The following is a 12500-nucleotide window of genomic DNA, read 5'->3' as shown; positions in this document are numbered from 1 at the left end:
TGGAACTATTAAAAAAAAAGAAGACATAAGCTTGCTACTTTAATAAATACGTGGATGCATATTTTAATTCCTACTCTGATTCTGCATACCGCTGTGCATTCAATGCCTGATTGCATGCACAAGCAAATGCGCGCACGTAAAAACTGCATTACCAATGCAATCAGGTCCAAAGAGCCCCAGCACCAGATACTTTACGATTCTTCGAATAAAACGGCCTCGGTTATCCTCACAATAAAGAGGGATTATTTCTCTGACAATACAGAGGTGAGGCGGTCTGGAAACCCGTGGGAAATGCTGTACAATCTAAACACGATAAGAGGATTATACTCTCTTTGTTTTCTCGATTATGAGGCCTTAGCCAAATGTGCTTATGCAGACATAATATAGGTATATTTATGTGTGCAATATATATATATATATATAAGATATATATATATATAATATATATAATATATATATATATATATATATATATATAAATATTCAATGTAATTGAATGACAGAATGGAGTTACATTAGCGAGATGCATAGTGGGAGATAGTATGCTCTTTGGCCATTCACTCCTTGATAAGGGTAGGAGTTAGTCCGCCGAAATACAGTCCTTGGTTTTAAACAGTGTAAATGGCCTTTTATACCTGAGACGTATCTTTGTACAGAAGATTTATATATATATATATATATATAGATATATATATATATATATATATATATATATATATATATAATAGAAATGGGCACACGAGAACGTATTCTGCAGAAATCAACAATCAATTACTAAACTTCTGACTCCACATCGGGTCCAACCCCGGTCTTTCAGTAGTAGAAGACACACACACACACAGAGAGAGAGAGAGAGAGAGAGAGAGAGAGATTAGAGAGAGAGAGAGAGAGTCCGTTTTTTTTTTTAGCGTTTTAGCCATTCCTCACACAAGTCGTAAAGGAGATCGGAACCAAAAGAAACAAACTAATATATATATATATATATATCTATATATATATATATATATATATATATATATATATATATATATATATATATATACGTATATCTAGAGCGCAAGAGCTAGAGCTGTTACGGAGGAGATTGAGAGCAACTGAACGATTGCTCCTAAAAGGAACCAATTAGCAGTTATTGTTAAAAGGAGCGGAGGCGAGAGGAGGAATGACGAATACATTTAGAACAGGGATCCCGAAAAGGGAGCCTGCATGAACACCGGATTTAATGGCCAGGCCGTAAACAATGCGCTAAATTTTCGCGGGGGCCGGGGGGAGGAGGATTTTCGTATCCCGGCCGAGGAAGGAATATAATTGCATCCTATCGAGATGAAGGATGCGGACGACGGATTGTGTGTGTGTGTGTGTGTGTGTGTGTGTGTTATCTGCGCGTACACTGGGTGCTTGTGATTCAATTTCCCATTGACGAAAGCTTCGTTTCCTTACTAGAAATCAAAGCAGAGAAGAGAAATTAGAACGAGGAGGAGGAGGAAGAAAAAGAGGAAGAGGAAGAGGAAAGAGGAGAGGAGGAGGAGGAAGGAGAAGAGAAAAAGGAGAGAGGGAGGAGGAGAAAGAAGAGGAAGGGAGGAGGAGGAGGAAGGGAAGAGGAAAGAGAGGAGGAGGAGGAGGAGAAGGAAGAGAAAGAAGAAGAAGAAGAAGAAGAGGAGGAGCCTACTGAACATAATTCAGAAACCTGGATACGGTCTACAAATAGTTATTGCTATAAAATGAAAGGACTCGATATAACTTTCGTTCTGAAAGCGGCGTTTGCCTTTAAAGAGAGCTTGAGTATCAACAAGGAAATGCTAATGAAAAACAAAAGTTACTGAAACTGGGTATAGGATTATTCTATTTCATGCAACATTCCTTTAAATGTATTGTAATAGCAAACGAAATTTGCGTGTACCTACCAATTAAGTTTATTTCGTCCTTATCTCGTCTTTCTGACTCTAATTCATCTTTTGAATAATAATAATAATAATAATAATAATAATAATAATAATAATAATAATAATAATAATAATAATAATATTCTTCAAATTCCCTGAACACCATAATGTTCTTTGGAAGCTTGAATTTCAAGTCCATGGTCCATGTTGGTGGACTTGTTCCATAATAATAATAATAATAATAATAATAATAATAATAATAATAATAAAGTTATCATTATCTTCAAATTCCCAGCCACCAGCGTCTACTTCCTTCCCTGAGCCTCAAGACGCCGCTAAAATGAATTGAAACGAAGAACTTGAGACGTAAGAACTTGAGAGAGAGATATATATCCTCGAGCCACGAGCGAGAGAGACAATAGAGCACTGGAGTCCCAAGGCGCAACTTCACGAGGGGGGTGGGGGACAAGACTTCTTAGTCAACTTACGGCAAGGAGGCTTTTGTCGAAGTTCCAGAGAGAGAGAGAGAGAGAGAGAGAGAGAGGAGAGAGAGAGAGAGACTGTCTCGAAAAACTTCCCGTTGTCGAGCGACGACAAGATCCCGCGATGACGCTTTTAACCTGTCGCGGTTATACTAATGTTCCCGGGTCCTCCAGCGAAAGTACGACCCCATGTGTTTTGTTTTGACGCGTCGCGGGGAATATTGTTGGAACCGAATGCGACGGCTTGTGAGTGGCTTCTAAAAAGCACTTTTAGAAGTCACTCACAAGTTTTTATTTCATTTTCTTTTAAAGTTTCAACAAGTCTTACCCTCAATATGAACTTTTTTTCATACAGACATTCGTCAAACACACCGAGAGGTCTCGTAACCGCGATATTAGAAGGTACTAATATCTATAAAGATTTCAGCCATTACATCAAACCTTTTTTATTTTTATTTAAGTTTAATAAACTTTCACTCTCAATGTGACCTTTCTCAAGAGGAAGTCTTTCACAAAAACGTAGTAAGCATTCGTAACAGAGAAATGAAAATGACTAATCTTTCTCAAGGACTGAGCTATTTCATCACTCTCTAAGCTCAGCAAACTATTTATCTAAACTCTTTTATCTAAGTTTAAAAGAAGAATTACTCTCAATATGAACCTCTTCACAAAGAAACATCTTGCAAAAACGCCGTAAGCTTCCGTTATCAAGGAATTAAAATACTAACATTTCTAAAGAATTGAACGGTTACATCACGCTCTCTACGCATTGCGAAAGGAAACCAGAAACCATAAAAAAAAAGAAGAAGAATATTCCCCAACCAGATACCTCGTGTCTCTCTCTTCACGTCGACTCGCTATTTGCCAGATTAGCGGGCAAAGTCGACGCCGAAAAATGCACAATGGTCGACTTGTGACTGTCTGACGGTCTGAAAAGATAGGAAGCTCGGATTGCAATATATATAATATATTTTTTCCGAGAGTATTAGCTAATTTCCGTGAATGGATTGTTGTGAGGTTTTGTCCTAAAGCGCAGAGTCTGGCTTGAGCGACAGATTCGCCGATATAATGCAACGCCCCGTCAGTTTAAAAGAAGAGAGAGAGAGAGAGAGAGGGATGAGAAGGGGAAGAAGAAGGGCGAAGGAAGAGGATGGGGTTTGCGGAAAGAGGGAGAGATGAGAGAGAGAGAGAGAGAGAGAGAGAGAGAGAGAGAGAGAGAGAATCATCGACTACGCTTGTTCCCTTTCGTGCGTTGTAAAGACTTCAGTTAGGTTTCTACGAAATCATATACAATGTGACAAAACAATAGGGTTCATCTTCTCTAATAATAATAATAATAATAATAATAATAATAATACACGCCTTACTCTTAAACTTCAGAGTACATTCCCGTCCTCTAAATTGAGGAAGAGGCAACAAGGAACTTACAAAGAGAAAAGGCCATTTTAAATTCTGGCCTCCATCGATCAGCCTGAGAGCAGCGCTAACGATCCAGAGACCGTAATTAGAATATTATCAGAAATCATTACGCCAGAGCCTTGCAATGTAAACATGAAGTATAAAGTAGGATATGAAATTGTGTGATGTATAGAGTTTTTTTTTTATCGCTTACTCGGGGAGTAAACCTACAAACTACTATGTTGTTGTTATTGCTGTTGTTGTTCTTGCCCGTTGGTGAAACAATGCGCTATTTGACCATAGATTTTAGCACGGGCCCTGAGTAAGCTGGAGGTAGGATCACGCCTTGTTTTGAAATAACATTAACTTCAAATTATTAACGAAATGATAAGCGAGTACGTTTATACCTTATAAGGTGAAAAGTTAATATATTTATGGGTATTATTTTGGACCATGACCCCTTTTTCCTTTTTCTTACAAGCTCTTTTGGGAGATGAGGTTGCTGAACCCATACTGACATTGATTTGACCCGAGGACCCTCTACGTTTTTCTTTTTCATTAGCAACACTTTTTAGGATGAAGGTGCTAGCTCTATACCCCACATGACTTGAACCCAGGACCTCTTTTTTGGTAGACAAGAGTGCTACCAACCACACCACGAAATAATGTTCTAACAGCGTAAAAAAAAGAAAGAGAAAAGGATAAGTTGGTCACTCAGAAAAAAAGTACTTTAGAACTATTTCACAGAGACAATCTTTCTACATTCGAGAAAATGACTTTCCTCTTTGACTCTTGAAACCAATTTATTTAAAGAGGGAGAGAGACAACTTCATTTTCCTTTTTTATTCTTTATAAAACTTCGCTCGAAGACTATTTGAAACAATTTCCTGGCTTTACAGTAAAAAAAAAAAAAAAAACCAAGGATTAAAATGAAACTAATGTAAGCTTTTCTCAACTGAGTTTTCTTACATTTTCCACCTAAAAACGTCCGGTTTAAAACCTCAACCTAACCTAATCATCTGAGTGACATCTCTTAATTCCTCTCTCTGTCTCTGTCTAGTAAATAGAAATTATCGTTTAACGTTTGAGTGCTGTTTCATTTTATATAGTCCTTCTTATAATAACAATAAAACAGAAACATTTTATTCACCATTATTATTATTATTATTATTATTATTACTAATATTATTATTATTATTATTAATTATATGAAATAAGCCTACAGGGGCCAATGTCCCAATGTCTTGAAATTCAAGCTTCCAAAGAATATTGCACTGTTCATTTGAAAGCAGTAACTGATGGTAAGAAGATATACTGAGAGAAGAGATCAGTTATTAAAAATTAAAAATAATAAATAAATGATAAAAAATGTAGTATGATAGATCAAATGCGATAGATGCAAAAAAGAGAGGCAGAGAGAGAGAGAGAGAGAGAGAGAAGAGAGGAGAGAGAGAGAGAGAGAGAGAGAGAGAGAGAGAGAGAGAGAGTCCTGGAATAAAAGTAACGTCCACAGGAATAGGGAAGAATAAAAAGAAGGAATAATAAGAAGGAATAAAGAGAAGGATTAGATGAAAGGCCCCATCCAGTGCCTGGAGGTGTATTTCGTGATGAGCCAGACACGAGTCAATCACTCATGGACGAGGGAGTCAGACGCCAGACAGATTTCTAACGAAGGTTTTTGAAATGAAGATTTCAACCCTCGGCTCAGAGTCGAGATTACTGGCGGATTAACCCGGGGAAACGAAAGCAGAGAAATGAGAGGAGAAAATCGCTGGATGGGAAATGATTGTGGAATCATAATGCAAAATCTACCTTATATCTTCACACTTACATAAAGATTCAATACTTAATTACATGTGAAATGACATAACAGGAAATAATTCTGTGAGATTTAACATATTCACACTTATACACTGATTAAATGCTTTATTGGATGTGAAATGACTTAGATGAAATAATTCTATAAGATTTATCGTACTTTTTCACAATTATATTCACGGAAATAATCACTTGACTTCCTTAGTTCAAAAGGATACATAAGTGATTTTATATATGTATGTAAACAACTGGGAAATATTCCTGTACAGTTTCTTTTAGTTTAAACTCATATCTTTAGAACTAATCACTTGTATAGTTCAGAGGAAGAAATCAGTGACAGTATGCAAGTATTCAAAACACCAAGCGATTAAGTATAGTCTGAATTATTTCAGCTATAAGTATAAGTAGTATAAGTCAAGAAGCTTCAGGCAAAGCCACACACAGATCCCTTCTTACAAACGCGTCCTCTCCCTTCCAAATCCATCAGGAGAATTCGCTCTGTCCCCAAAGGGTAAAAAAAAAAGAAGAAAAAAAAAATACTTGATTCAGCAGGGGCACTTTGTAGGCATCCCCCAAAACCATGTAATTCCATTGGTTATTTAAGTGGAGAGAGAGAGAGAGAGAGAGAGAGAGAGAGAGATGAGAGAGAGAGAGAGAGAGAGTCCTCTCGTCCACCTGAAGCGGTGCTCGTGGGAAGACGAAGTGGTTGTGGCTCTTCCAGCTCGATTCTGGAATTGGACGTTGGGGTTGGGGGTGGGGGGTGGGGGGTGGGGGGTGGGAAGGGCGAGATCGAAATGATTGGTCTCAATATGCCATGCCTCCCCCCAGGGAATCCCTGAGGAATGGGGGGAAAAACCTTTCATCCTGTCCTTACTCCTCCTCCTCCTCCTCTTACTCCATACCCGCACCCTCAAAGGGAAGTCATAGATTGTCTGGAAAAGACCTGGAAGGCTGATGACCTATACGTCATCAAACTCTTCACTGCAATGTCCCCCCCCAAAAAGGCATTTAGAAAAACACACACACAAAATCCTTAAGGACTTCCAGCTGAGGACGTCTTCAGCAGCTTTCCCCCTCCTGAGGTCCCTAGGGACTTCGCGAAGTCCCCTGCGGCAGGAGGTCTAGGTTCTCTCCCTTCTTGTTTTGATAAACACCTCCAAAAAACAAAGACACGAGGGGGGGGGGGGGGGGGCTCCCTCTCCAGACTCGGCTGGTCTGGACCCCAGGAAAGATACGTTTTCCATTTTCATGACAGACTGTTCTCTCTTTCTTTCTGTCCTTTTTTCGATATCTCTCAATAGGAAGTAAGGGCTGCTTATTTTTATTTATTTTTTGTTTGTATCAGTTTTCTTTTGGGGCTAAATGTTTTTATACTGTATAATATGTTTGTGTCCGTAATCATTTAACCCTATCGTTTGTTATTGTTTGTGAGTCTTCGAGATAGCAACTGTACGGAATTATCTTAACTTGAACAAAAAAAATTAATTCTATAAATACGACGGCATGAAAGATAATACTGCTTTAGAAATAAGCAAATACCTTCAGAGATGATTTACTAAATGGTGTAAATGCCCGTTTCACGTTGAAGCTTACGAACAAAAGCGTTGAAATGAAACAAGATTTTCCCCTCACATATAAGTTGTAAACATTATATTCCTGACTTTTAACGTGAATTAAGACGTGCGAAAATCTACGGTCAAATGGAGCCTTGTTGCACCAACGAAAGTTAAAACAAATAAGCTGTATCTTATTAGAAATACTTGTCCTGTACATTTTAGTTTTTACATTTTTATTCTAATAAGTATAATCTTAAACTTCCTATCCTAAAATTCCTGTATCTTCAACTCAACGCGAAACACCTTTTTTCAGACCTATTTAGGCTCTTCCATAGACCTTTCCTAGCCCCCAAACAAGTACAAGAAATACAACAAAGTAGTTTGTAGGCTTGCTGCCCGAGTAAGTGAAAAGATAAAACTTGAGACAGATTCTCTACCTTTGTATTTGTCGGTAATTTAGTTATATACTTATTTTTCCCAATACCTAAAATACGATTCATCATATCTCATCTCTCTACGCTTTATGTCGTTTCATTTTTTGTATACACGCCTACACCCGCGGAAATACTAGGCATTACTAATCAAAGTATCTTTGCTTTAATTTCCTAAAAATAAAAATAAAACTTTCTTGCCTGATATGATCCGAAAGTTGGTTTAAAGTGCTGATAACATCTAAGGAATTTCCATAGCCAAAATCTCTCATTTAACGACTATGAATTCCCATCCTGAATTCCAACGAGAGATTCCAATCCCTTTTACTACGCCAATTACTTCATATTCTAACGAGCTGGTCTATATCCTCGAGAAGGGATTCCAAATTATTCCAAAATTCCAAAATCTGAGATAACAATTTCAGGAATTTCTTCATGAATTCCGTGTAATCTGTAAAAAAAATTAATCACTTTTTTTTTTTTTTTTTTTTTTTTTTTAAAGAAAGGGAATCATTTCTTAAATGAATATAAGACTGAATAGTCTTGTATATATATAGAGAATCACATTTCTACAGAAAGGGGAGCTCCCTACCTTACCTTATTCCAATAACTGGTTGAAACAAATGGATTAGCGTGAGAAAAAAAAAAAACAAACGGATCAGTTCCTTATTTCTCTCTCTCGCTCCTCTCCTCTCTAGCTTCCTATTTCCTTTCTCTATCCTCTCTCTCTCTTCTCGGTTCACCCCTGACATTTGGGACGAAAAGCAGAAAAATAGGTAAAAGCCTGTTCATATTCATGTATGTTAATTCATGAAAGCCTTTACGTCTCAGGGATAGATCACACGATTATACATATCTCTCTCTCTATCTATATCCCCCCCCCCGATCTCTCTCTCCTCTCTCTATCTCCTTTATCATTTATCTTAACTTCACGAGAACACCAACATTAGGGAGTAAAGTCAGATGATTATTACAAATTTGCTATCTCCTGGTATTCCATTTGCATACGGGCTGCTCTCTCTCTCTCTTTATCTACTACTATTCTCCTCTCTCCTCCTCCTCTCTCTCTCTCCTCTCTCTCTCTCTCTCTCTACCGTTCAAAAAAAACACACTATATATTGTGTACAATAAATTTACGTTTCATTATATTATAAATATATATATATATATGATATATTATATGATTATATATTATATTATATAATATATAGATGAGATAGATAAGATAGAAACAAAACCCACCCAAGCAACTTCAGTTCTCATATTGAGCGCTAAAGCAGTTAAGGAAACGACATTGCCTTAAAGTCAAGAGTGAATAATAGCCGTCAATCACCTCCTTGTCTCTTCGCGTTCCTGACTCGCCTCGTCAGAAGTTGTTCCGCGGAAGAAGTTCAAATAATGAAATGGAGTGGTGATCAGCGTAAAGCGTTCGAGGTCAACTCAATTGATTGATTAGATTTCCATAATGGGCGTACTCCGCTCCCTGGTAATCAATACTGGGGCAGTTCCCTCCAGGACCAGCTGATCAGTGCTTTCGGTTTTGCAGCGAATTAAATAATTTACGAAAGGTTGATTCAGATAGACGCTAATTTTATGGAACCTGGACCTCAAACGGCGTATGTCTTAACAGAAACAAAATCAAGCAGTAATGCGTACAAAAAGGACAGGTATTTGACCCGTCAATGAAGTATATCGGGAACTTTAAACATTCCTTTGACAAGCAATGCCGGCAAACTGTCAGCAAATTCAATCAGCCCAGGCCGACGAAAAACCAAACTTTTTTTTTTTTCCGGACCGTCATCTGATTCAAAATGAATCGTTCGAGTTAAGTCTTCTTCCAACCAAACGGGGCAAATAGGAATCAAGAGGAGGTAAGAAAATTTCAGCTGGTCGACAATTAATGCCTTCCATTCTCCACTCCCAAGAGACACTCACAAAGGAATTCGCTCTCTTCCGGAAGTGGCCGCGTTCCAAACTACTATATCTAAGATCGTTTTTTGGGGGCGATTTTTGAAACGGCTGTTAGAATTCCACTGACTAGATTCCATTATTTGGCGATGAATTTAAAAGTGTTTCATTTGTATTTTTTCATTCCGTGACTTAGTCGTGGTGGTATGTTTGGCCTCAGGAGCGCCTACCTAATAGGTCGTGGATCGGTGGAAATATGCTGTTAATTGCATTTTGTTTTTTTTGCTGTCGATTTAAGGTTAGAGTTTGATTTTAATTCAAGGTTATTTTACCTTCATACACGAGTTCCACAAAAATATGTTCAGTTTTGAATTGGGTTGTTTGTGGTCAAATGTATAACGTTCGGTATGTCATTGCATGCATGTATATTGGTGTATATCTGTTCTTAATTATTGTATTCTTTATTTTTATGATTCTTTTAAAACCTGAAATAAAAAATTCCTTAGATATTAAATTTGCCAGAATACTTAGCTGATTATGTCAAGCGTTCAATACACACACTTATACACAAACACACACACCCCACAATTTAAACGTTAAACGAAATTTTTAGATTAATGTTTGTGAAAAATAAAGAAAGAAAAGTCATGGTGCATCCTGTTTGATATTCACTGCGAACATATGAAAATGTAGAATTATTATTACGAAAGTATTTGTTCCAAGTCCATTGTTTCACTTTCACTTGCCTTTATACCGTGAATTTTTAAGGATTGGATATAATATATATAATACATAATATTATATTATATATATATTTATAGAATAATATATTATATAATATAATATATGTGTGTAGGGTTGGTGTGGTGTGGTTGGTTGTGTGTGTGGGTGTGTGTGTTTATGTTTTAAAAAATCACCACAGCAAAATGGATAGGTCCACAAAAACCAAGCGCTCTTTCGTATTTAAGAATGTCTTATAGTAAAAGACGAAAAAAGCGCTTCGATGTTTCCTGACTAATCAATGTTTCATGTGGGTATCCGTTTTATTTATAATGCATGTATAATAATAATATATATATATATATATATATTATATATATATTAATATATATTAATATATAATATATATAAATACACACAACCACCGCTACGACCAAATCCAACCTCCCACCTTACGAATTCACTGGCCTGCACCACGGATCCCATTCCCCCCAAAGCCAAGCAAAAATCGATGCCGAGTAATAACAAATAGTTTTTTCCCTCATCCCTCCAAGGTTCCCAAATGCCCGTAAAATCCTTCCGGTTATGGGGCGTTTGTTTCACAAGCCTCCCCTCCAAAAAGCTCACGCACACCGAATAACTATATGAGCCGCGTTTTCCGTTTCAATTGTACTATAGTTAGATTCACATCAAACCGTGGCATTTGACTCCTAGGCCAGTACCCGTTACGACGTTCACCTTGATTGGGGGGGACTGTTGATATGCCAATGACAGGGCTGGAAAACTTCTCGTGCTCTCTCGAGAGTTCCACATAGGCAGGATGTATCTTCCAACTTCTCCTGGAAGACGTATCCCCTCCCCAGGAGAGGTGGGGAAAAATAAAAAACACCCTAACCCATGTGGAACTCTCGGCGATAAAGAGAGACAGTTAAAGCTCCAAAGCCCTTGTGATTGGCTTGATCGACCAGCCAATCAGGAGGCGTCGTAAAGGGGGGGACTGGCCTAGACATCAATGCAGGCCGGGTGAATGTGAATCTACTATAGGATCCTTCAAGCCATTAGGCCGATCAGGAAAAAAGGTAGTTTGATGGATAGGAGGAAATAAGGACATCGAAGAAGAAGAAGAGAGAGGAAGGAGACGAGAGAAATGTTTGATTAATGCCTTTTCTCCACCCTCCTCCTCCTCCTCTAACGACGTCTGTTTGTAAGCGCGGTTGTCGGGCTTTCCTTGCTTTCTACAATTTCGTCATGCCTGCTTTGATTTCTCTCTCTCTCTCTTCTCTCTCTCTCCTCCGCATTCCTTCCAACATTCCTTAACATTCTCTCTCTCTTTCTCTTTCCTTTCTTCCTTCTTCTTTCCTGACCTGTTTCCTTGCACCTTTCTCTCCTCCTCTCTATCCTCTCTCCTCTCTCTCTATCTCTCCATACGTTTACATAACGGCACCTGTTCCTAAAACGCGTAGCAGTAGTGCTACTACAACCATTTGTCTCCCCTCCGATTGCCGGGAAGCCCCCCGGTTGATTTCGCATGCGGGCGAATTTTCGTTCAAGGGGGAAACTTGATTAAAGAGGGGAAACAACAGTGTCAGCATCGAGGGGACGGCAACATGCAGCAGCCTTAACGCTTCTGGGATCATCGCCATTAATAACATTGCCAGTTTTTTGGAGTTTCCTTTTTGAGTCTAGTAGTGCAAAAGTTCAAGGACAAGACAAGGAGTTTCACGGGGGAGCATGTCACTGAATGTGTTTTTATTGTTTGTTGTGTGGTTTATAAGGATTATGTATATTTATCAATATATATATATCACATCATATATATATAATATATCATATATATACATATATATATATATGTATGTATATATATATATATATATATATATATTATATATATATATACTATATACGTCCTTATATATATACTGATATTTTATATATATATATATATATATATATAGATATATACATATGATAACATACCACATAATCTTTATAAACCACACAAACAAACAAAAAACATTCATTCAACGACATAAATGCTCCCCCGTGACACCTTGTCTTGTCCTTGAACACACACACAAAAAAAACCCCTGCAAAACTATACACTCAAAAGGCAAACTCCAAAAAAAACCTGGCAATGTTATGAGGGCGATGATGCCGTATACATAGAAGAATCCTCCCTGCTTGCGGAGTTGCATTCGACCTACCTCCTACAATAGATACCATACCTCAGTGACCGTACTGACCACAAACAAAAAACTAGAATTATTTTGAATAAAAATAAAGAAAACAGAAAAAACTAGG

General features: G+C 37.7%; 1 protein-coding gene across 1 annotated transcript in view; it reads right to left on the bottom strand.

Annotated features, from left to right (window-relative positions):
- The window catches only part of LOC135212256 (uncharacterized), a 68648-nt gene that overhangs the window by 39255 nt on the left and 16893 nt on the right, over nucleotides 1–12500 (bottom strand). The gene's annotated exons all lie outside the window — the stretch shown is intronic.

Source organism: Macrobrachium nipponense, chromosome 40 (assembly GCF_015104395.2).
Source record: "Macrobrachium nipponense isolate FS-2020 chromosome 40, ASM1510439v2, whole genome shotgun sequence".
NCBI lineage: Eukaryota > Metazoa > Arthropoda > Malacostraca > Decapoda > Palaemonidae > Macrobrachium > Macrobrachium nipponense.
This window is presented reverse-complemented; position numbering and strand designations above follow the sequence as displayed.